This window comes from Suricata suricatta, chromosome 15 (genome assembly GCF_006229205.1).
Source record: "Suricata suricatta isolate VVHF042 chromosome 15, meerkat_22Aug2017_6uvM2_HiC, whole genome shotgun sequence".
Classification (NCBI taxonomy): Eukaryota; Metazoa; Chordata; class Mammalia; order Carnivora; family Herpestidae; genus Suricata; species Suricata suricatta.
This window is the reverse complement of record NC_043714.1, coordinates 55,088,091-55,113,000: the sequence shown is the minus strand read 5'-3', so window position 1 is coordinate 55,113,000 and position 24,910 is coordinate 55,088,091.

The following is a 24,910-nucleotide window of genomic DNA, read 5'->3' as shown; positions in this document are numbered from 1 at the left end:
CCTGGAGCCTGCTTCCGGTTCTGTGTTTCCCTCTCTCTCTGACCCTCCCCCTCTCATACTCTGTCTCTCTCTGTATCAAAAATAAATAAAACATTTAAAAAAATTTAAAATACATTTATATTTATATGTAAGGAAGTCTGGCTTATCAGAGCATGTCATGATTTTATAATCGAAGTCGAAAGTCAATAGAAATTAGGCTCACTATAGAAAATTACACCTTTTAGAAAACGTTAAAGAAACCACCTATTACCTAGTCATTAAGAGATAAGCAATTCACAGGTTAGTGCTTTCATCTGACTTACACATTCACACTTTCCTCACACTTATCCTCACAGCATAGTAATAACTAGATTTGTAGCAAAAGATATAGGAAAATATTTTATTCAATCATTTCTTTCACAGCTGCTCCAAACTCTTTAATAATTAAATGTAATCTGGGGGCATCTGGGTGACTCAGTTGGTTAAGCGGCTGCCTGCAGCTCAGGCCATGATCTCGCGGTTCCGAAGTCCAAGCCCCACATCAGGCTCTGTGCTGACAGCAAGGAGCCTGGAGCCTGCTTCAGATTCTGTGTGTGTGTCTCTCTCTCTGCCCCTCCCCTGCTTGTGTTCTCTCTCTCTCTCTCTCTCTCTCTCTCTCTCTCAAAAATAAACAATAAAACGTTTTTTAAAAATAATCAGGTATAATCTGGGATGCCTGGATGGCTCAGTTGGTTAAGCGGCCGCCTTCAGCTCCGGTCATGATCTCACTGTCTGTGAGCTCAAGCTTCCGATTGAACCCTGTGCTGCCAGTTCAGAGCCCAGAGCCTGCTTGGGATTTCCTGTCTCCCTCTCTCTCAGCTCCTCCCCTGCTCGCACTCTGTCTCTGTCTCTCAAAAATAAATAAACATAAAAAAATAATTAAATGTAATCTGACATCACAATTTTCCCCTGTATTCCCGTACGGTGAAAGGGAAATGAGCCTGCTATTCATTAGATACCCGCTATAAGAGGGACTCTATGCTCGGAGCTCAGTAAATTCTCACAGGAAATTTTGCTACAAGCATTCTAGTCCCTATTCCATAGATGAGAAAACGGAGGATTGGAAAAATTAATTTTAGTTCAACAGTTGTGATACCCCATATTTTTAGCTTTGATGTTTCCCTTCCTGTCTCTTTCCTTTTAGCCACTCAAAACTTTTGAGTCAAACACAGACAACATTTTGTTACCTATTTAAAAATGTGTATTTACATGAGCTTGGTGGCATGCTCTTTTTCTCTCTTCTCCATCTGGTAAAAACCTATTTATCCTTCAAAATTTATCTCAGATGTTTCTTCTTTATAAGACCTTCCTTTGTTTAACAGGGCAAAAATAATTTGTTCCCTCTGTTTTTTTTTTTTTTTTTTACCTTCCCATCAAAAGATTACACGTGCTTATAGTGAACCCTTTAAAATGTTTAATACAATTTGTTTTGGCAGCTTACGATCTCTACTAGATTGTAAGTTCCTTGAGAACAACGCCTTTGTATTAGTTTGCTTTGCTTTACTCCGATCTGCCAACAAAGACTCCAGGACTAAAGAATCAAAATGAGTCTAAATAAAGCACCATAAAACTTTTAAGTATCTTTTGATAAACTAGCAATATTTTGGTAATTCTTAATTTGAATGTTGATTAAAATCATTTGAAGTAATATCTTTGGAGAATGGAGATACTCCCTCCTTCCTCACCGTGTCCTGTGCTGTGGCCATATTGTGTGGGATTATCCCCAATGGGCTATATTGTATAGTGTTGGCCAGGTTACAGATGTGCCGCACTAAAAAAGTCAACACTAGGTCCAATCTGTTATGGCTTTAATTTTACAGATCCATCTATCTATGTATAAGAACATCACATAAGGGGCTCTTGTACATGGTGGATCGCATAAGGCATCACAGAAGCTAGGAACTAGACTGTTATCAGGTGTATTTTCTTTATGTTATTTGAATTATCAACATCATACTCTACTCCCTCATCCTTTTAAATATCCATAATCATATTCTCATAAAAATATTCCTAAATGGACTATCTTACTTAATGAACAAAATCACATTTGATGATCCATGTATTATTTTTAACTTCATTTTGGGGTAAATATAAATGATTGTGTGCTGCTTTTTTCAGCAGGTTTTCTGCCCATATTTTTCATTCATCCTAGAAGTCTTTTTAAGCCTTGAGGGCTCAAGTGCTGACTTTACCTAATCTTTGAAACTTGTTTACTGGTGTTGATAATGGCATTGGGATTTATATGCTTTTTGGCCAGTGGATGGGATTCACAAATCACCTTTAGGTTCCTTCAGTAATAGGCAAACCTACATTGCATTTTCTCTCTTGACATCAACAATTGGCTGGTGCCAATATTCTATTGCCTCCTTTTAAATTAGACTCTGTATTTTGTGCTGCCACGTGGAACCACTTCAGCGAAAAAGAGAGGCTGAGTGAGATGCTGTGTGAAGCTGCCATGTGATGAAAAAGTTGGAGGATGGCTTGAATATGGATGAAAGAGATTGTTTGCTTTGGTGAGGTTTTTACCAAGTAAATACAGAGCAACTTAAAAACAGGAAGAAAAACCTTGATAATGCTATTTTTATTTTATTTTTTTCTGCAAGCACGGAAAAGCAAGAGAAATATTGGCAACCTAAGCAATATTTTAATGTGGTTTTAAAAGCTGCATAAGGACATATTACCTTTCTGTAATCTAAATTTCAAAGGGCTGTAATGATTCAAAATTGTAATCAGGTGTTCAGAGTCAGTTTCCCCGGGATTTTAGCCCAATAAAAACAAATTTGTTGGAACATGCTAGAAAAAAATGTTTAAAAAAGTTTTAAAGGCTCTTTTTCCCCTGTCTTCAAAGTAGTGTTTTTGCTACCACAGGGACACAGGAAGAGGGCGGTGGTGGTCCATCTTCCTGGTCAGAAGAGAAATCTATAACTGAATGACTGTTACAGAATTAAAATTTTTTACGCACAGACAGAAGTGAGAACAGATCATTCTCCTCTCATTCAAATGAGCATTTTGTTTACAAGTATCATTTTAAGGTAAACAACTTTATAACAGATATATAGCTTAATGAGCAAGCTAGAATTGAAACTTGCATTTTACAAGGGATGTATCACAGTTAATACCGGCTTCACTCACCTAAATGACTGTTTGGATCCAGACCCCCAACTTCACTATGTTCATGGACCAGCACTAGAGGAAGCCCAAGGGGATGGGAAGGTGATAGGTGAGGGTTCAAGTCTGATTTGGTGCCTAGAACACTACCCAGCATGCGGGAAGGAGGCAAAATGCCAGAGGCAGAAAGGCAAAGCCTCAGAACCAGTTAGGCAGAAATCATCAGGGAAGTCAAACAGAAGAAATAGGGCTCTGACCAGCAGATTCTTGATACAAAAGGAGTTTTCCAGAAACTGGCTAGAGCAAGCTCGGACCACACCCTGATAATTAGCAGCAACACAGCAATGAAGGTGATGTAAATAATTATGACCACCATTAAGAGAGGCAGTCCTCTTAGAGGGGACTCCACGTGCTGTTTACATTTAATCTGCAAACTGCACTTGTGAGACAGGCATGATTTGTCCAACTACACAGCTTGTAACCAGTGAAGCTGGAGTTCCACTGTATTTCATTAGGTCCCTGAGAAGTGAGAGACAGAAAATACGCCAAGAGCATTTTTAACTGTATTAGATCACAAGCTGTGATTAAACCGTGAAATGGTAGATCTATATATCTCCATGTCTACCTGTACATAATGGGAAATTTGTACTATTAATTTTAACTCAACTAAACCAGTTGGTTTCAACAATTATTTTTAGCAGGACAAATCATACTTAATTCTTAATGTATATTTATTTTGAGAGAAAGGGAGACAGTGTGAGCAGCAGAGGGGCAGAGAGAGCTGGAGAAACAGAATCCAAAGCAGGCTCCAGGCTCTGAGCTGTCAGCCCAGAGCCCGACACTGGGTTCAAACTCACAAGTGGTGAGATCATGACCCGAGCTGAAGTCAGATACCTAACTGACTGAGCCACTTAAGTGCCCCAAATCATATGTTTAATTAATGAAATAAGTATTTTGTTTCTCTAGTTTCTGAACAACCACATTTTTGTCCCCATCCCCACAGCCTAAGGATCCTGTAAGCTTTTTTTTTTTTTCTGAAACCAGTAAAAAATACTTGACTACCATTATAACTTAATTATTTATGGGTATAATATATTCAGGCTTTACTAAGACTGAGGCACAGGTCTATTTGCCTTGTCAGTGGATTCTCTGGCCTCTAGCATGTATTTCCTGAGCTCTCCTTTCTCATTTTTAACCCAAACAGGAGCTACACAGGCAGCTATGCATAATTATAGTAGATATTTTGAAAATATTTCACAGGATTTCGGATTCATTACCAGCACTATCTTTGAGTAAAAAAAAAAAAAAAAGCTATAGTGTTTATCAATGAATTTATATTACCAAATATCCTGTTTCTTTTTCAAATTTCACATTGCACACATGAGTGCCTTTGCATTGGCATGTAGTTTTTTTATTTGAAAGGATGGGTTTAGATGTAGATAGAAGAACCAGGTTCTGTATTTACTGACAAGGCAGAACTAATCTGCTCATCGTAGGGCACATTTTCCTGCTAAACTCTGGTTTATTCAGACATTATAAAATAGGTTAGATCTTCTCATGGTGACATAACTGATCTTAGTGGTAGGACTGATGCTATCCAAGAGGTGGTATAAAGAATTGTTTGATTTAATATGTTCTTATGAAACCAAGTCCTCACTTGTATTTGAGTTCCTGGCATTTTTCTGTTCTACCAATTTGTCCCCCAAGCTTTCATCCACTTTGATTTGCTCATCTTTACTTCAACTCTCTTGTTTAACTTAAAATGTTCCCACAATCTTTAAAAAAAAATTATTACCGCTCCCACATTCTTCAAATCTCCAAATTAAAAAAATGGTTACATGTGATTTCTCTCTATCTCTCTTTTCTACATTAAAGGTCCTTTACACTTTTCATTTATTTATTTGTTTATGTGTTTGTTTATTTATTGAATCTTACATTTTTAATGTTTGCTTGCTTTTTTGCCATTTATCTCTCTATATGTTTCAATTTTTTATCCCCCATAGCAAAAGATCATTTGTAAAAGTCATTTACTTTTTAATAATATGAACTATATTGCATATCTAGCATGCTGTAATATTTTAATAAATATCAATTTACAATATAATATATTGGTAATTAGATATACTTATATTAATATTCAAATTAAAATAAATAATAATAATATTCAATGTATATTCTTTCTTTCCATTTAAAATTAATAGATTTTATTAGGAATATAGCTTGTTTAATTTTGTGGATGCTATCTGAATTAACATTGTCATTTAACATTAAATTGTTTCTATCCACTCCAACTATTCAGCTTTGCATTTAATTTGATTCCCACCCTTTCTCAGCTAGAGTTTTAGCTACTGTTGCTTTAAATATTGTGACCTGTGTACGAATGAAAATGTACTCATTGTAACCAAAGGCATAATAGCACACAGTTCTAGTAGGAAATAGATATATTCTAAATAATTCCCTTTTTATTTTATAAAATTTGCACATGTTCTTATGTGTGAGTTTGAAGGGTGTGTCATGAGTTTACTTATTTTTTCTTTTGGATATAATTAAACCATTTGAATATCATTATCAGCGATGAAGGGAACCATGAAAAGAATAGGAATAAATTAAGAAATAAATCTGCCTTCATCCTCCTTCCAGTTATAAACTTTAACTCTTTTGTTTCTGTGTGTGTGTGTGTGTGTGTGTGTGTGTCTATGTGTGTGTGTGTGTGTGTGTATGTGTGTGTGTGTGTGTGTTTTCTCTTTCATTTTATCCACTATAAGCTCTGTCTTTCATGTAATGGATGCTTACTGTGTGATTACAGAATTCTTCTCAGATTTATAGCACATGTGACTTAGCAAAAGCAACTGGGTCTGAAACACTATCATTTCCAAGACAGTAATGTTTTATTACCAAATGACTGCTTACGACCATAGAGAAAGTGGCAACGAAATAGATTATTTTGAAAAAAATCAGTCAAGAGTGAACATCAAGTTTATCAAGTCCTCAAAGAATGATAGACTCACCTACCAACCTTAAAAAGAAGACTAAACAGCTGTTTATTAAACATGTACTGCATGATACTTTTCTCTACATTATTTTTATGTCAGAAAACATTCCTAGAAGGTAAATAGTATTCTGTTCCCCATACAGATAAGAAAAATGAGGTTAGCTTGAAGAAATTCCAGGTATATATAACACAAAAATGCAAATGCTTTTCTCATTAGAATTAATGGTTTATATTTTTCTAAGATAAAACAAAAACTATAGAAGTTTAAAACCTAATGAATCCTTTTAAGATAGATGAATGCCCAAAGAAAAAGAATATGTAATACCATCACCTAGAAATCCTGAAGCTGCATATGACATAGTTTTGAATTATATTCTGTGAGATTAGGTAGGCAAAGAAAATATATTTTGTTTTTCCCCCCATGACGATTTCTAATTTCTCTTATAAACCCTATTCTGCTGAGGTTGCAGAAACTTTCCCTGGGACAGCATCAAAACTCTAAGTTAAATGCTGAGTCAAGTGGGAGAGGGTTTCATTGGGTGCTTGACATCATTCAAACACACTGGCCTTGACTGAGATGCACTTTGTCTTGTTGGTTTTGTGTGTTTTCTCTCTTGGGTTTAATTAGTCCATCCTTTGTTTCTATCTCAGTAAACCTTGGATACTCTATGGAAATTCTATGAGGCCCCCTCATGTTACTAGGACAGACCCTTTACCACCTCTGTGTAAGTGAAGTTTACCCTTTTGCTCTTTTATCTCCTGGAGTTCCACAGAATTTTAGAAAATCATTACCAAAACTTCTAACCCAATATACTAGGCAGTAATTTCTGTCCTATTTTTTATAAAACCATATTCTGATTATTTGCAGTACATGGCTCCATGTTATTATGTTGTCACATCCAGATTTATATGACTCATTCCAAAAGTTCTGCCTGTTAGTTTTTGTTTTCTCCTTTTCTGCTTGACCTTCTTCCTTTCTATCTCCACCTTTTCACATTTGGCAAGTTTTCTAGGCTCAGTAAGATAATTTGTCATTATCCACAGTGAAAGTTTTATATATGGAATCTCCTTAATGCCAAACTATTTGAAAACCATAAAAGTTCTTTGTTTTCTACCCTATCGCCCCTTTCCTAAGTCAACAGGAAGCGTTGTTCACTAAATAGTGGAAGTACGAATTGTACAAAGAATTATGGGTTTGAAAGAAATGTAGGATTAATATTTTAAAATTCTATATTCTCTGACAGGGAATAGGAAAAATAAAACTGAGTGTGAACACAGAAAATTTGGTCTTCCATATCTATCATTAAAAATGCCAACATGCATAATGATCATCTCTAAATTTCCACAAAACCAAAAGAGATATAACCTTACTTTTCTCCATCCATATGTAGTTATTATTCTGTTCCCACACCTCATGCACTTCTTTCCTACATTTGATAAGACTATAATAATTTTATATATGTATCTATCACTTTTTTTTATTCCTTTCAGTGCAATCTAATTTAAGTTTCATGAATTAAGAAGTGTGTCTTTCTCATTATTATGACCTCAGTGTCTAGAAAAGTGCCAGGAGAGTAGTCAGAAGTAGTTTTTCCAGGCAAGACTAGTACTGTTTCCCTCATATCTATGACCTTAAAGTCAGAGAAGTTTATGGATATTTCATTCAGATTCTTGCTCTCATTATTTTTATTTTGCTACTCCAAATCTACTCTCTACCCTTCATTAGAGTTCTGCATTTATCAGGATTTTACTGAGATAGACAGTATCAACAGATTCCCTGGTTATCTGCCTTCTAAGTGGATTCAGCCACTGAGGGGCTTCACAAGAGACTCAAGGTTGTACAAAATGTGAAGGCAGAGTTTAATTCTGAGAACTTCCTCTTAGTCATGTTGTTGAAATTTCATGGGATCCCTCAACTGAGGGCCACAGTTTCTTCCAGTGGTTCATTCTACAGAGCTATTCAAGATTCTGGTAACCTTTGATTTCTTAGGTGGGATAGCAACTGTTCCTTTTGTAGTTACCCCTAAGGCTCTCTGGTATTCCTTATAGTTTCTACTTTTATCTTTGAAAATGAACCCTTTACTACACTCCCCTCAAGTTACCTGATTTGAGTGCGTCACATATTCCTTGACAGATTTTAACTATGTCACTGAACTTCAGTTTTCTCACCTAATAAATACAAGCCTTGGTCAGATAATCTATGAAGACACATCTTTCTCAGAATTCTCTTTGATTCTTATGATGAATACCGTCTAAGTCAAGGGGTACAGAAAATGTCAACCAACATAAGGACACATGAGTATAAACCAGAAAAATATGATGTTTCAGTACTAGCTGTGAAAAATAAAATCATGAAAACCATATTCTCTTATAAATTATTTCAAAAAGCAAGGCCAGTGGCAAACCTTGTCAAGTGGTCAACCATATTGGATCTACAAACTATTCTAGATAAACAAGATCTTAGGGATTGATCTGAGTCATTCACTGGAGTATTATTTCAGTGATCCATTTAATTAGATTATATTTATCTATCAGTTGTTTATTTCATATCAGTACTGATATAAGGAAGAATTTAGGTTTTTATAACTGTCAAGTAATCTTTTATAATTTTGTGCCTTCAAGGTTTCCTTGCTACTCTAATAATCTTCTTTTAACTTAATTTCCACATGGCATCTAAATTATTTGTGGACTCAAATGTTTTGGGGCACCTGGGTAGCTCAGTTGGTTAAGAGCCTCATTATTGATTTCAGCTCAGGTTTGTGAGTTCAAGCCCCACATTGGGCTGTGCTGATGGTGTGGAGCCTGCTGGGGATTCTCACTATCCCCCTCTCTATCTGCCCCTCCCATGATTGCACCTTCTCTCTCAAAATAAATAAATAAACTTGAAAAAATAAAAATAATAGTTATGCATATTTGTATGGAAAGAGTAAGAATGTCTCCACAAATCCAGTGATTTGTTTTCATAGGAATATGTGATCCACTGGTGTGGATTCCTACATAACCTTGCATGAGATCAAAAAATCCATGTAACACAAATTAGGTGTGGGAGTACAACCATGACCATGAACTTGACTGATCACAACACTTACCACACTATTAAGCAACAACTATCTTAGTAGAAGGATGGAACTGTCTGCTAAAGGGGCAGCTGAAGTTCTGTGGTTGAGACAATTTTGTGCAAAGATGGAAGACCATTCTTCCGGAAGCAGTATATAATTGAATCAAAGACATTTATATTATGCTGTGCCCTAAATACAAAAAACAAAAAACAAACAAACAAACAAAAACATGGTTTCAAGTGCTCTGGGGTAGATGGAGCCATGGCAGCATTTTCCACCAACACCATTAGGAATTATTTTGCCACCCATCTCACAACCGTGGACTCTTTAGAATTACAGCTTCTGGTGTGCAAAGGAGCCATACTTTTCCATGGCAGTTAGCAAGAATTCCATTCATGGATACAGTGTGGCCAATGCCTGGGCACTTTGGGCTTCTTAGTAGGCAAAAAGAGAAGTTGTCATCTTGGCAGAAGAAACTCTCATCACTAAGAGGCTGTTGTATGATGGAAACAGAAAGTAATGTGTATGGATTCTAGGCTTTTCATTTGGATGCATCTGGGTACTCCTTTGACCATAAATGAATAAATTTAGCAAACCGAGTTATAGAAGTGCATGATCACCTACGACTCCTCAGTTATGAAAGTCAGACTTAGGTCACCAGATAAGCTACCTGGAGTAAGTGGAATGTAAAATGAATGATGAGGGAGTTGAATGATGAGGATTGATTGGGGCATGATACAGGGCTGAAGAATATAGTTGTTGTTGTTGTTGTTGTTTTTCACTAAGGTTCCTCTTCTCTTTTTCTTCTTAGAAAAAAAGAGGCACCAGAGCCTTGGAAGAAGTGTTTCCTAAATTTGGAGAGATAAATATGACAAGTCCCAAAGTGAACTTCAGTAGACACAGTAAATTCCCAGGCTAAAGAAATATTTGTGCTCAGGTGTAGGAGGTGAGGAAGTAGAGACCCTCATTCATGGCTGTTCAGATCTTTGAGGGCTGCTTCAGTTCCAAAGAGTTGTCAAAATGGAGTAGCTTGCATCCTTTGAGCAAGGAGGATTCAATTGTCCAGCATTTTAGACAAGGATAGAATACTGAAAAATATATAATCCAGTGGAGCTCTGGGTTAAATATATATGTGTGTATACACACACACACACACTCTGGATATATATGTGTATATATATGTGTGTATGTATATATATAAATACATATATATACATATATATATATGCTCTGGATTAAAATATGTGTGTGTATGTATACATATGTATACACAAACGTATGTATGTGTGTGTGTGTGTATATATATGTGTGTGTGTGTGTGTGTGTGTGTGTGTATATATATATATATATATATATATATATATATATATATATATAGTTTTTTTTTTAATCCAGAGCTCCTCACTAGATTGACTGAGGCTTTGTAAGACTTGCACTGCACTTTGACTTTGGGATCTTTGTGGTTCCATACAAATTGAAGGATCATTTGTTCTAGTTCTGTAAAAAATGCTGTTGGTATTTTGATAGGGATTGTTGGACGCATCACAATTCCAGACTTCAAGTTATATTACAAAGCAGTAACAATCAAAACAGCACAGACTGGCACAGAGATAGATATATGTAAATAGAACATTTGTATTTTTGTATTCACAAAGCCCAGGAGAAAAAAAAAAACGCCACAATTATATGGTCAGTTAATTTTCAACAAAGGAGGCAAGAATAATAAAACAGTTACTATAGGAAATAGTGTTGGGAAAACTGGACAGCTATGTGCAAAAGAATGAAACTGGACCTCTTTCTTATACCAAATATACAAAATAAGCTCAAAATGGATTAAGGATCTAAATGTGAGACCCTAAACCACAAACAGCCTAGAAGAGAGCATAGGCAGTATCTCTCTGACATCAGCCATTGCAAAGTCTTTCCAGATATGCCTCCTTTGGCAAGGGAAGCAAAAGCAAAAATAAATAAGAGGGGCCACATCAAAAAAACAAACTTCTGCACAGCAGAGGAAATAATTAACAAACAAAACTAAAAGAGAACCACGAATGGGAGAAGATATTTGCAAAAGATATATCAGATAGGCACCTGGGTGGCTCAGTCAATTAAGCATCCAACTTTGGCTCAGGTCATGATCTCGCAATTCGTGGGTTCAGGCCTTGCATTGGCTCTGTGCTGACAGCTCAGAACCTGGAACCTGTCTTCTGATTCTGTGTCTCACTCTTTCTCTGACTCTCCCCTGCTCACTCGCTCACTCTCTCTCTCTCAATCTCTCTCTCAAATAAATAAAACATTAAAAAAATTTAAAATAAAGGGTTATTATCAAAATGCATAAAGAACTCATATGACTCAACACCAAATTACAAATAATCTAATTAAAAATGGGCAGAAGACATGAACAATGCATTTTTTTTCCAGAGAAGACAAATGAAACAGACAAACGAAAAAATGCTCAACCTCAAAATGATCAGAGAAATGCAAATCAAAACCACAATAGGATATAACCTTACACCTGTCAGAATGGCTAAAATCAAAAACACAGGAAACAACGAGTGTTGGCAAGGAAGGAGAGAAATAGGAACCCTTGCGCATTGTTGGTGGGAATGCAGACTGCTGCAACCACTGTGGAAGACAGTATGGAGGCTATTCAAAAAACTAAAAACAGGGGTGGTGCAGTTGGCTAAGTATCTGAATCTTGATCTTGGCTCAGATCATGATCTCACCGTTTGTGAATTTGAGCCCCACACTGGTCTCTGAGCTGAGGGTGCAGAGACTGCTGTGGATTCTGTCTCTCCTTCTCTCTGCCCCTACCCTGTTTGTGCTTGCTCTCTCTTTTCTCTCTCTCTCTCTCTCTCTCTCTCTCTCTCTCTCTCTCTCTCTCAAGTTAAATAAATAAACTTAAAAAATTAAAAACAGAACTACCCTATGATTCAGCAATTAATTGCATTACAGGAAATTTACCCAAACAATACAAAAATATTAATTTGAAGGGATATATGCACTCCTATGTTTATTGAAGCATTATTTACAACAGCCAATTATAGGAGCAGCCTAATCTCTATTAATAGATTAATGCTGAAGAAGATGTGGTATATACATACAATGGAATACTACTCAGTGATTAAAAAAAAAAAGAATGAAGTCTTGCCATTTGCAACAACATGGGTGGGTCTAGAGACTATAATGCTAATTGAAATTAGCCAATCAGAGAAAAGTAAAACACCATATGATTTTACTCATATGAGGAATTTAAGAAACCAAAAAAACGAACAAAGAAAAAAAAAGGGAGACAAGCCAAAGAAGACTCTTAAATATAGAGAATAAACAGAGGTTTACTAGAGGAGAGGCGGTTGGGGTGATGATGGGTGAAATATGTGAAAGGGACTAAGAGTACACTTATCTTGATGAGCTTTGAGTAATACATGAAATTGTTGAATTGCTATATTGTATACTGGAAATTAATACAGCACTGTATGTTTATGGGACTATGAAGAGATTTTTCTAAGATTCATAGCATACCATATATGTTGATCATTATATTGCATACTTGAAATGGATCTAACATGTATCAACTATACATAAAAATTCTCTTTGTAGTTTTCAAATAAATTATATTTATCAATAGATATTTAAACTCACTTAAAAAATCACCATCCATCTGTAGGAGAGATACACTTTCAACACAATTTTATTTTTTTCTTTAACAAGTATTTATAAGCATTTATAAAAATTATGCTGTCATGATCAAGTGTGTACGATTACTTTTAATTACAAATTAAACTTTAGCAAATATCACTTAAACCTGCAAATAAAAAACCAATTTTGGTCCATTTATAATAAATCAGGACCCATGTGGAGATTTTCTTTTTCTATTAGTGGCCACTATTTCACAGGAAACATATAACGTAAACAAAGTCCAAGGAATACAGATAAATATAATTTCAGCTTTTAATAAAGGGAACATAAACATATCACAATTCTACTTCTAAAATTATTATCCAAGTGCATAGTGAGCTACTTATTGAAAAAGAAAAATCCCTGAAACTTTGTTTCTACAGTAACCATACAAGTATGGAGGGGAATGAGAACAAAGGAAAATGTAGGTCACATACTACTTGTTTTCTGAAAATCTAAAGGAAAACAACAGGGGTAATTTTAATATCTCTTTAAAAACAGTGCTTTATTTTTACAAACATAAAACTTTCTAGTAAGTTTTGAAAATACAATCACTTATAAGATTATCTTGTCTTAGAAAAGTTGGAAAATAAGAAAAAAATTAATTCCATAGAGTAAAAATTATGTATCTTACTTTTAAGAAAAAAATAGTTAAATGGAGTAATGCTAATATTATGCTCTTTTGGGGTATTGTAACTAAAATCTTGGAAACGGTTTCTGTACTAACACCCATGGGCATAAATGGAGTCTCTGTTTCAGTGTAGAAGAATACGACATGGATAATTCTGGCATTTGTGTGTAAATTCTCTATTCTTTCTCCGAGGGGAGCTAAATGTATATGCAAAATTACAACAGACATATAATACAAATGAGGCAAATAGTTGCTGACGGGAACCTGAATGAAGGCCTAATGAGACACTGCCAGGAACACTGGAACTGAATGAAATTATGCGGTGGTGCGAAAACTGGCCTGGGAGTCAGAGAGTTCATGTAATTTCCTTGAGCAGAGCTAAATATGAACAAAATAATGCAGTATGAACTGCATTAGTAAGTGCTAAGGGGAAACTCAGTAGGATGATTTTAGTTGGGTTACTTAGGTGAGAATTCTGAGTAGATGGGTTTTTAGAATAATTTCATAGCTGGACAGAGAAAAGAAATCAGAAGGCTAAAAAATAATGTAGGTTCTTTCTGTTGGGTCCCTGAAGCAAGGGCAAAGAAACTAAAGGCCCTTAGTTCTGATGCATCACAACCTCAGCTAACACTGACCAAATATACCTGCTTTTCCTTATGCTACACAATACTAGAAACTGGTATGATTTCCACATTCCATGCTAAAATAGTACTGACAACAGATAATATGGCTCAGTGTCTTGCTTCAAGGAGTATTTGCTCCTGGAAGATAATGGACCAACTAAACTTGCTTATTTACCAAAAAACAACAGAATGCTTACCAAGACTTCTTCAAGAAACACACCTTACTGTGTGCAGAAATCAAAATTATTATGCACTAACCTATGCCCAATTCCAATCACCAGCTCTCTCTTTTGCAAATTTCGCCATAAACTCGCAAATTAGATATAAAACCCTGGGACCCCCCCTTTACACCCACATTTTAATAACAGTTTTATTTAACAGCTCTTTCTGGAGCGTTCTGGGGAACGGATAGTCGGTAATCTGAGGCTAGGCAAATTATCTTGTTAATAATTTGTTGGTAAACCACCATATTCTAAGAAGGAAAACAAAATAAAAACTAATGAAAAAGGAAACCAAATAACCTTCCATAATCTTCCTAGTTACCTCATAGTTCAACAAGATACGGACATTTGCTTGAGGATACAAGTAACTCAAACAAAAATAGTTGTTTCATATTTGTATTGTCTACTCTCAGAAATGAGGACATTTAGTAGAAGAGGAAAACAGAATATGGAAGTAATGAAAGGAGAAACATGAGACCTTACAGAGATGGCTATCTATAAGGCTGACCAACTGCCTAAACTATTGCTATATTTTATACTCTTATTATGATAACACATAAGTTTCAAAAAACAGTGTATTTAAAAAATTACATTTACATCATGACAGACAAGAAAGGACTCCATGTGGAAATTACATGTTTGGTGAGATAAAAAGAATCAATCACTGAGTGACAGTAGTACTTACAGTTGTGGCTCATAATTCCACAAATCTTATGACCCTACTCATTTAATGTCTACAATATGAGGAAATAAACAACTGAAATCAGAAGGAACTAATATTAACATCCTAGTGATCATTGCTCAGGTTAATTCACAACATAAATACTCCTTAAATTTTATATTTCTACCTTTATGAATTGCTGATATTTTGTCCTTTCAGACGTATTATGTACTACATATGTTTAAAAGACCATTTGCAGGTCACCTGGGTGGCTCAGTCGGTTAAGTATCTGTCTTCGGCTCAGGTCACGATCTCATGGTTTGTGGGTTCGAGCCCCGTGTCAGGATCTGCACTGACAGCTAGCTCAGAGCCTGGAGCCTGCTTCAGATTCTGTATCTCCTTCTCTCTCTCTGACCCTCCCCTGCTCACACTGTCTCTGCCTCTCAAAAAATAAATAAAAACCATTAAACTTAAAAAAAATAAAGACCAGTTGCTTTGTATTTAAAAACAAATAAGCTAGACCAACTTGAACCCTAAACTTCGTACTAGCACAAGACAAGAAAACCAGTTGAGGACCTAGAACTTTACTCCGGCACCTTTCCATTTTATTATCTTCTAAGCAGAGAAGCTAGTTAATATCTACATTACCACCCAGTTATTAAAAGCACCCAGGTAATCGCTTCTGGTCCACTTCCCTTCATATGACTTCAGGATTCTGTTCATCTACCTACAGAATATCTTCACATCAAATCCCTGTGTTCAAGTATCTGATTCATTTAAGTAGCATATTTCTTGGGTAAACTCATTAAAACTCATATAGATGCTTGATGCTAAAGAGGAAAAGAAAACAAAATCTCCTTTGAGTGTCAAAAGCCTGTTCCATAAATGTGTGCTATCTAGTTTAGAATTATTTTTATTAAATCTGTTTTTGAGATATCATTTGTTAGTGCTTACAGATAATATGGAAAAAGTTAATATAAATGTTATATTGACAAAGTAGCTTACAAAGATTTCTACAGATAACATTCCAACAAATTTAAATAAAACACACTTAGTAAGAACTAATAGGAACAACATACAACCAAGCGAGATCCATAATTACACTTATCATGGGAGGTAGGACCCACTAGAGCAGAACACTAAGGAAATAAATCATAAGAATAACAGTAAACATAGAATAGATACATCCTCTCAAGGACTTAACTACCTGGTTCAAATCTGATCAATGCCAGATTAGATTAAGGTAATCTAGGATTCTGCCGCATCATGCCTAGGTGACCAGCATATGATAATGTGAATTCTTTCTGGAGAAACAAAACATCTGGATTATTATGTTTGCTTCATTTGCTTTCTACTCAGTCTGTACCTGTTTAGCTTTTGGATCTCCTGATGAGATGAAGATGATGTACTTGCTATAAATCCTGCCTCGTAGCCATCTGTAAAGCTACATAAATGTAGCATTAGATCAAAACCTAATTTTTGTCTGATGAGTCTGATGGCAATCTGGAAGCCCAAAGTTGGGTTGTGTTGCTGCAGTTTTTATAGGAGATGAGACAGAGGTGAAGCTAGAATTAGTGATAGATGTGGAAAAAATAGAACAGAACATAAGAGAAAAGGGAAAGAAAATAAAAAGTCATGAGGTAGGGGAAATACAGAGAAAGGGCTTAATATTTATTAAATTAAATTTCAAGAGAAGATAAAGAAAAATTATATTATGGGTACACTTCTTCAGCTGTTGAGCACAGAGTATTCATCTTGTTTTTTAAAATGGAAATACTACTTATGTGTACATTTGTAGTTATTCCATATCTAAAACTAATAATTAAAATTTAAGATCCCTTACCTCTGGCAAGCCACACAATGTAGGATAGAGTTCTTTTTTTTTTGAATTTTTATTTTTTAAATTTTTTTTATAATATTTTATTGTCAAATTGTTTTCCATACAACACCCAGTGCTCTTCCCCTTTAGAGTTCTTAATTAAACTTAATGATTATTTTTATCACATTTTAGAGAGTGTATATGATCTCTAATGAAAAAATATATACTCCCATATAGCGAATATTTTTAATATAACTTAGGGGGGGTCATGTTCTAAGAACACCTCATGGAACAATAATAGCAATATACACAAAATGGCATTTCTGGTTTTAATTAGGGGTGTTGGAGCACTCTGAAAATTGGAGGAAGGAATTCATTCATTGGGATGACAAACTTTTGATAAATCCGACCTTAAAGAGTAGATCGTTCTTGCCAGGTACATAAAGAAGAAAAGTGTTCTTAGTTAATAGACATATAAGTTGTATGTTTATATATATTTATAAATTACATCAAATAAATCAATATTTGATATACATTTGATATGTACACAGAATACATTTAAGTACTCTATAGTACATTTAGTATATGTAAATACTATATTAATCATTTTAATTTCTAAAATCAAAATAAAATACATTAAAATTAATATAGTTCAAGTCTACTTGCATAGTTTGGCAAAATTGCAATATTCCTGATACATTATATTTAAAATTTTTACACATATAATTTCTTTTAGTTACAATCTAAAATGTACCTCTTTCCAATATCCTCACTTTAGTACTTTGAATCATAATTACCCTGGAGCTACTAATCAAGTCTGTGTTAAGGCAGAAAGGGAAGATACTTAGGATTTCCACTTCACATGAGAACTCTAAGTATTTTTGCAACAAGTTGTCTAATTAACATTCTCTAAAAATTAGTTGAAAGGTAAGAGCATGTTTATCATTCTGATCAGCAATGATACATTCTTTATTTTTAACTATGCCAAATGCCCTGGGCATTAGAATAAATGTAACAAAAAAGTTAGAATTACTTTCTGCAACATAAAAGCAAAATTAATTAGTTAAAAAAGTTGTTTATTTTATTCATCAATATAATTAAGGACTTGTCAACCCATGTAGCTCTTCATCTCCTCAGTGACAAGCATTAGCATTACATGTCTTCTGGCAATTTTTACTTAGGAATGCGCATTGTATATAGAGAAGTAAAGTTAAAAAGCAGAGGGCAATTATATATACCAATGTTCATAAAAATAAAAATATATTCTTTAACAAACTCAAGTTAGGAGCGTGATTTTCTTGAATTAACTGCAGAATGGAGAATTATTAGACAATTAGGTATCTGGCACAGTTAGGCAGATTTCCGTTTTGTTCAAATGCTAAACTCTAATAAATAGTTGCTATATTAGTTTATTCAAATTATTTGCTTGCATATCTGTTATTTCTGCTAAAATGTTAAACCCTGGATTTCCTCATTTGCAGCTTGTTCCCTACCCCTGGGATATCTCTCTTCACATAGTATCAGCCAAAGTTGTCAGGAAAGGAAACTTCCATAATTCATCAACTTGGCAATAATATGGCCAGGTGGTGATTGATCTTTGAAGAAAGGAGACACTCTGGAGAAAGAGAAAGACTTTTTTGAAAGCCAGAATTTCGACAGACACATCATTCATTCACCTGCTAATGAGGCGATTCTTCTGAGAAATCTTTTCAAAACGCAATGGAAATATTCTTAATGGTGTTGCAGTAATTGCTATTGTTTATAGATAGTGGATTCACACCTATTTATGTCTCCTTGCCCCAAATCCTCTTCTTTGACCACAGGATTGCCTTCTCAGGACACAGCTTCACTTCATACTTTGTAAAGTTATACATCCTAGAAAGGAGACTTCCTATTAAATCCACTGCTCACTGAGGGGAGGCTTAAAAAATGAACTACTTTACAGAATTAGTAAAATGTATCAAATGAAGACTTATGTTTTTGAGGATAAAATGATAGAGATATTCTATATACTTTCTTGACATTTATTCTACCCACCAGTTTAGTTTTAAATGTCTGATTTGTATTATTTATTTGAAACCTGTTATTTGGTCTGCTATGCTAAATCTATACCAGGTATTTGCTATGCTAAATCTATACCATATATAGTATTAATTTCAATTCAATATAAAGTAGAGTAAATAAAATTTAATTTAAAAAAAAGACCTTATTAGGGCAGCATCTGGGTGAATCAGTTGGTTGAGCATTTGACTCTTGATTTTGGCTGAGTCCATGATCTCATGGTTTGTGGGATTGAGCCTTGCATTGGTTTGATGTATGCTTGGGATTCTGTTTCTCCCTGTCTCTCTGATTGTATATGCATGCACATGCACTCTCTCTCCCAAAATAAATATAAACATTTTTAAAAAATGTTTATGTTTTTTATTTATTTATTACTTTTTTTGAGAGACAGAGAGAGACAGCTTGAGCAGGGGACGGTCAGAGAGAGAGGGAGATACAGAAGCCAAAGCAGGCTCCAGGCTCTGAGCTAGCTGTCAGCACAGAGCGCCACGTGGGGCTCGGACCCCTGAACTGTGAGATCATGATCTGAGCCGAAGATGGATGCTTAACCAACTGAGCCACCCAGGCGCCCCAGATATAAAAATTTTTAAATAAAGGAACTTATTAGGTTTCCTAATGAATGGACATTCTAACAATAACAACAAATTAGAAATGCTAATTTCTTTGAATTAATTTGGTTCTTGGTAACAGTGCTTTAATTTTTAAAATATTTATAAATCAACAATTTTCTCTTTTTTTCTGTATACTAATATAAAACAGTAGGATTCTGTGCATTGTTATAATAAACATGAATGACTTCACCACTCCATTAAATTGAATATAGGACCATTCAGTTGTTAAATTGGCCATATGGTGTAGAAAGACCAAGGATTTTGCCACTGCTCAAAACTATCTTTAACTTCTAACTTATAATTTCTTTTTGGCCTAGGTTATAGTCAGACTTGTGTGTGTGTGTGTGTGTGTAAAAGAGAATTCTTACTCTACCTATGGAATATCTCTACTACCAAATGAATGTTTTTTTTCCTCATACAAACCAAAACTCGAACTTCCTGAGAGCCCAGTTGGGTGTCCTATCAGTCAATTTGGAGTTGGGTTATAACTAACTACCGGGAGCTAGCACAGATTCCACAAGTTATGGGCTCAGCCCCTCAAGATATCTGCCCCCCCCACCTCAGATACCAATTACCAGTAGTAGTTCCCCAGGCTAACCTCACACTTGCCTGACTTGGCTGTAAATCACAGGTTACCATGACCCCCTCCTCCAGTTTCATAATTTGTGGTGAACAGAACTCCAGAATACACTTTACTTACTATTAGTGGTTTATTAATTATTAAAAAGTGGGCAAACAGACTGAATAAATATACTTTGAAGAAGATATACAAATAGCCAAAAAGCTACTCCTTCTCCTTAGTGTTTACTGGAATGCAAGACAACCATGAGCGGCTCCTTCGCAGCAGCTAGGATGGCTGTAGTAACGACGGTACTACTGCTCTACTGCTGGCACTAACACCACCACTGCTACTAATGGGCCATCGCAAGGGTTGATGAGGACATGAAGAAACTAGAACACTGATTCAATACTCATGAGATGTACAATAGTGCTGCTGTTGTGGAAATGTCTAATATGGAGCTCAAAGGGCTAAACATAAATTTCCTATATGAAATGGCAATTTCAAATTGAATTGAAGAGAGAGTTGAAAACATATGTTCACACAAAAGCATTTACATGGAATGTTCATAGGAGCACTACTCATAATAGGCAAAAAGGAGAAGCAACCCAAATTTCCATCAACTCATGAATGGATAGACAAATATGGTATATTTATCTATATAATAGAAAGATATTTAGCTGTGAAAAGGAATTAAAAACTGATATATTTAACATAGATGAACATTAAAAGCAGTAGGCTGAGTAAAAGAAGTGAAACATAATAAACCTTGCAGTGTGTGATTCCATTTATATGAAATGTCCAGGATAGGAAAATCTACAAAGACAGAAACTAAATCAGTGGCTTCCAGGGCCTGGGAGTAATGAAGAATGAAGAGACTGCTAATGAGCACAGGATTTGTCACTGATGATAAAAAATGTTCTCAAATTAGATAGTGGTATTGGTTGCAAAGCTTGGGAACATGTTAACAATCACTCAAGTGCACACTTTGAAATAGTCAGTTTTATATGTGATATATCTCAAAAATACTGTAGAGGACAAAGATTGTCCTAAATGGGGAAAAACTGAGAGCTTTACCCCTGAGATTAGGAACATCACAGGGATGTCCCTCAATACTGTTGTTTAACATAGTGGTGGAAGTCCTACCCTGAGCAGACAATAAAACAATATAAAAGGCATCCAAATTGGCAAAGAGGTCGAATTTTCATACTTCACATATAACATAATACTCTGCATGGAAAACCTGAAAGGCTCCACCAAAAAACTGCTAGAGCTGATATGTGAATTCAGCAAAGTCACAGGATATAAAATCAATGTACAGAAATCAATTGCATTACTATAAACCAATAATGAAGCAACAGAAAGAGGTATCAGGGAATTGATCCCAATTACAATTGCACCAAAAACCATAAGATAACTAGGAATAAGCCTAATCAAAGAGGTGAAAGATCTATATTCCAAAAACTATGGATAGCTTATGAGAGAAATTGAAGAAGGTCCAAAGAAATGGAAAAACATCCCATGCCCATGGATTAGAAGAACAAATATTGTTAAAAGTCAATATTACCCAAAGCAATCTACATATTCAATGACATCCCTCTCAGAATAGCAGCAACACTTTCACAGAGATAGAATAAGCATCTAGAATTTGTATGGACCACAAAAGACCCCAATTAGCAAAAGTAATGTTGAAAAAGAAAACCAAAGCTGGAGGCATCACAATCTCAGACTTTAACCTGTATTACAAAGCTATAATCATCAAGAAAGTATGACATTGGCACAAAAACAGACACAAGAACAATGGAATTGAATAGAGAACTCATAAATGGACCAACAAGTATATTGCCAACTAATCATCAACAAAGCAGGAAAGAGTATCCAATGGAAGAAATACAGTCTGTTTTGCAAATGGTGCTGGGAAAACTGGATAGCAACATGCTGAAAAATGAAACTGGATCACTTTCTTACACTACACACAAACATAAATTCAAAATGGATGAAAGACCTAAATATGAGACAGAAAAACATTAAAATCCTACAGGACAAAGCAGGCAGAAAGCTCTTTAACCTTGGCTGCAGCAACTTCTTACTTGACATGTCTCGGAAGGCATGGGGAATGAAAGCAAAAATGAACTCTTGGAATCTCACCAAGATAAAAACCTTCTGCAAAGCAAAGGAAACAATCAATAAAACTAAAAGGCAACTGAAAGAATAGGAGAAGATATTTGCAAACGACATATCAGATAAAGGGTTAGTATTAAAAATCTATGAAGAATTTACCAATCTCAACACCATCCCCCCAAAAATTAATCTATGAGGAAATGGGCAGAAGACATGAACAGACACTTTTCCAAAGAAGACATCCATATGACAAACAGACACATGAAAAGATGCTTAACATCACTCATCATCAGGGAACTACAGATCAAAACCACAACAAGATACCACTTCACAGTGGTCAGAATGGGTAAAGTCAACAACCCAGAAAACAACAGATGCTGGTGAGGATGTGGAGAAAGGGAAACCTTGCACTATTGGTGGGAACGCAAACTGGTGCAGCCACTCTGGAAAAGTGAAGAATCCTCAAAGAATTACAAGTAGACTCCTCCAAGACCTAGCAATTGCACTACTAGGAATTTATCCAAAGGATACAAAAATGCTGATTCAAAGGGGCACATGTACCCCAATATTTACAGCCACATTCTCAATAATATCCAAATTATGGAAAGAGCCCAAATGCCCATCAACTGATTAATGGATAAAGAAGATGTGAGACACACACACACACACACACACACACACACACACACACAATGAAATAACACTCAGTAATGAAAAAGAATGAAATTTGCCATTTGCAATAACGTGGATGGAACTGAAGAGTATTATGTTAAATGAATTAAGTCAGTCAGAGAAAGACAGATATCATATGATTTCACTCACATGTGGAATTTGAGAAACTTAACAGATGACCTTAGAGGAAAAAGGAAACATAATATAAAAACAGAAGGAGGCAAACCATAAGAGATTCTTAAATACAGAGAACAAACTGAGGGTTGATAGGGATGGGGGTGGGGGAAATGGGTGATGGGTACTAAGGAGGGCACTTGCTGGGATGAGCACTGGGTGTTATAAGTCAGTGGTGTTTCACTGCATTCTACTCCTGAAGCCAAAACTACATGGTATGTTAACTAACGAGAGTTAGAAAAATATTTTTAAACAGATAAATAATAAATGGGAATTTCCTGATGAGAGAGAAATATCACCAAACAAATATTTTAGAGATAAGAGCCAGGTCACACAGGGTATGGGTTTTATTCAAATTTAATTTGGAAGATATCCACCTGATTTAAGCAGGGAAGAGAGAGAAGTGGATTTATGCTAGTGCAAATTTTTCTGGCTTTTTTTTTTGGGAAAAGAGATGGAAGGGATTCAAGATGGAAGCAAAGAGACCATGTAGGAGACCATCTGGGTGGGATAGGTCAGATGGCGCAGGTGGCTAGACTGGAGGCTATGAATCCAAGAGAAGACGATATGTTTCAGACATGTTTTAGAGGTAGCAATAAAGCTGGATATGGAATCGAATGAGAAAAGGGAATCAAGGATGATTCCTAAATCTCTGGTTTGAGAAACACAGCAGATTTTGGTAATTTTAACTAGGATAGGGGACATTGAGGGTTTTGAAGGCAAAAATGTTAAAAATATTCATAAAGCTTTCAAATAAATAGATCAATCTGGCAATTAAATTTACAAGTTTGACTCTCTGAGGAGTTGCGGGGGGTTGTCGATGATCTTGACTGACATACTTTGCTATTAACATTTTCTGTTAGCTTCGAGTTCACTTTGGCCAGCTCCTTCCAATACGTTCCTCAGGCTGGGTTTCTTCTTTCACATATTCCAAGCTACAGAGGGCAGCAGTAAACTGAATTATTTCCTGGAGCTTCAATCGTCACCACCAAACCTATCTCACTTTGAAAATTACGCAATATTTTTGCTTCCTAAGTTTTGATTACTTCATCTGATTCAGTGTTAATGATTTTAAATTAAGCCTGAATTTGACTCACATAGTTTCATTCTATACATTTAGTTCAGCTACATTTTCCAACTTGAACTCTAGAGCTGAAATGCTTTCACTAACTTAAAGCACCGATTTACCTCTGGCTAGTCTCTCACATAATGTCATCATAAAACACCCTCAGGGCCAAACTTGATTTTTAAAAAATCACACACCTTTTTGGCATACATAGTCCTAAAATGCTGTGGGCTATTTCTAGACTATTGTTAAATTTAGTTAGGTTCCTTAAGATAAAAAAATATACAATATTATAATTCTGAGCATTAATAATTAAGTTGTCATCATTGTAGGTAACCAATAGAATATAATACAGTCTGATAGTAGAGTGTTTAAAAATGCTTAACAGATGAGGCCAATCTGTACATACCACTATTTTAGTTCTTAATTAGCATGACTTGCACAGACAGTGTTATTTTAAACAGGCTAATTAAATCAATTAATGTGCTATATAATTTAAAAAAATTGTTTAACTTTTTCTATAGGACAGAGATTCTCTAGATATTAGTGACCATTCTATTCTGTAACAGTTTTCTAAATGTAGTGATTTTCTGAATTTCAATACAGAAGATCCAGTGCCACTTTCTGAGTGTCCTTCAAAATTGTTTAGGTCTTCTTTTTTCTCAACATGTCATTTCTTTCATCTTTATTGAAATATAATTGACATCTAACATTGTGTCAATTTAAGGTATATAACCTGATGATTTGATATATGCATACATTATGAAATGATTACTGGTCCTTTTTCCTTAAAAAATTTTTTTTAACTTTTATTTTTAAGAGACTGAACACGAGTGAAG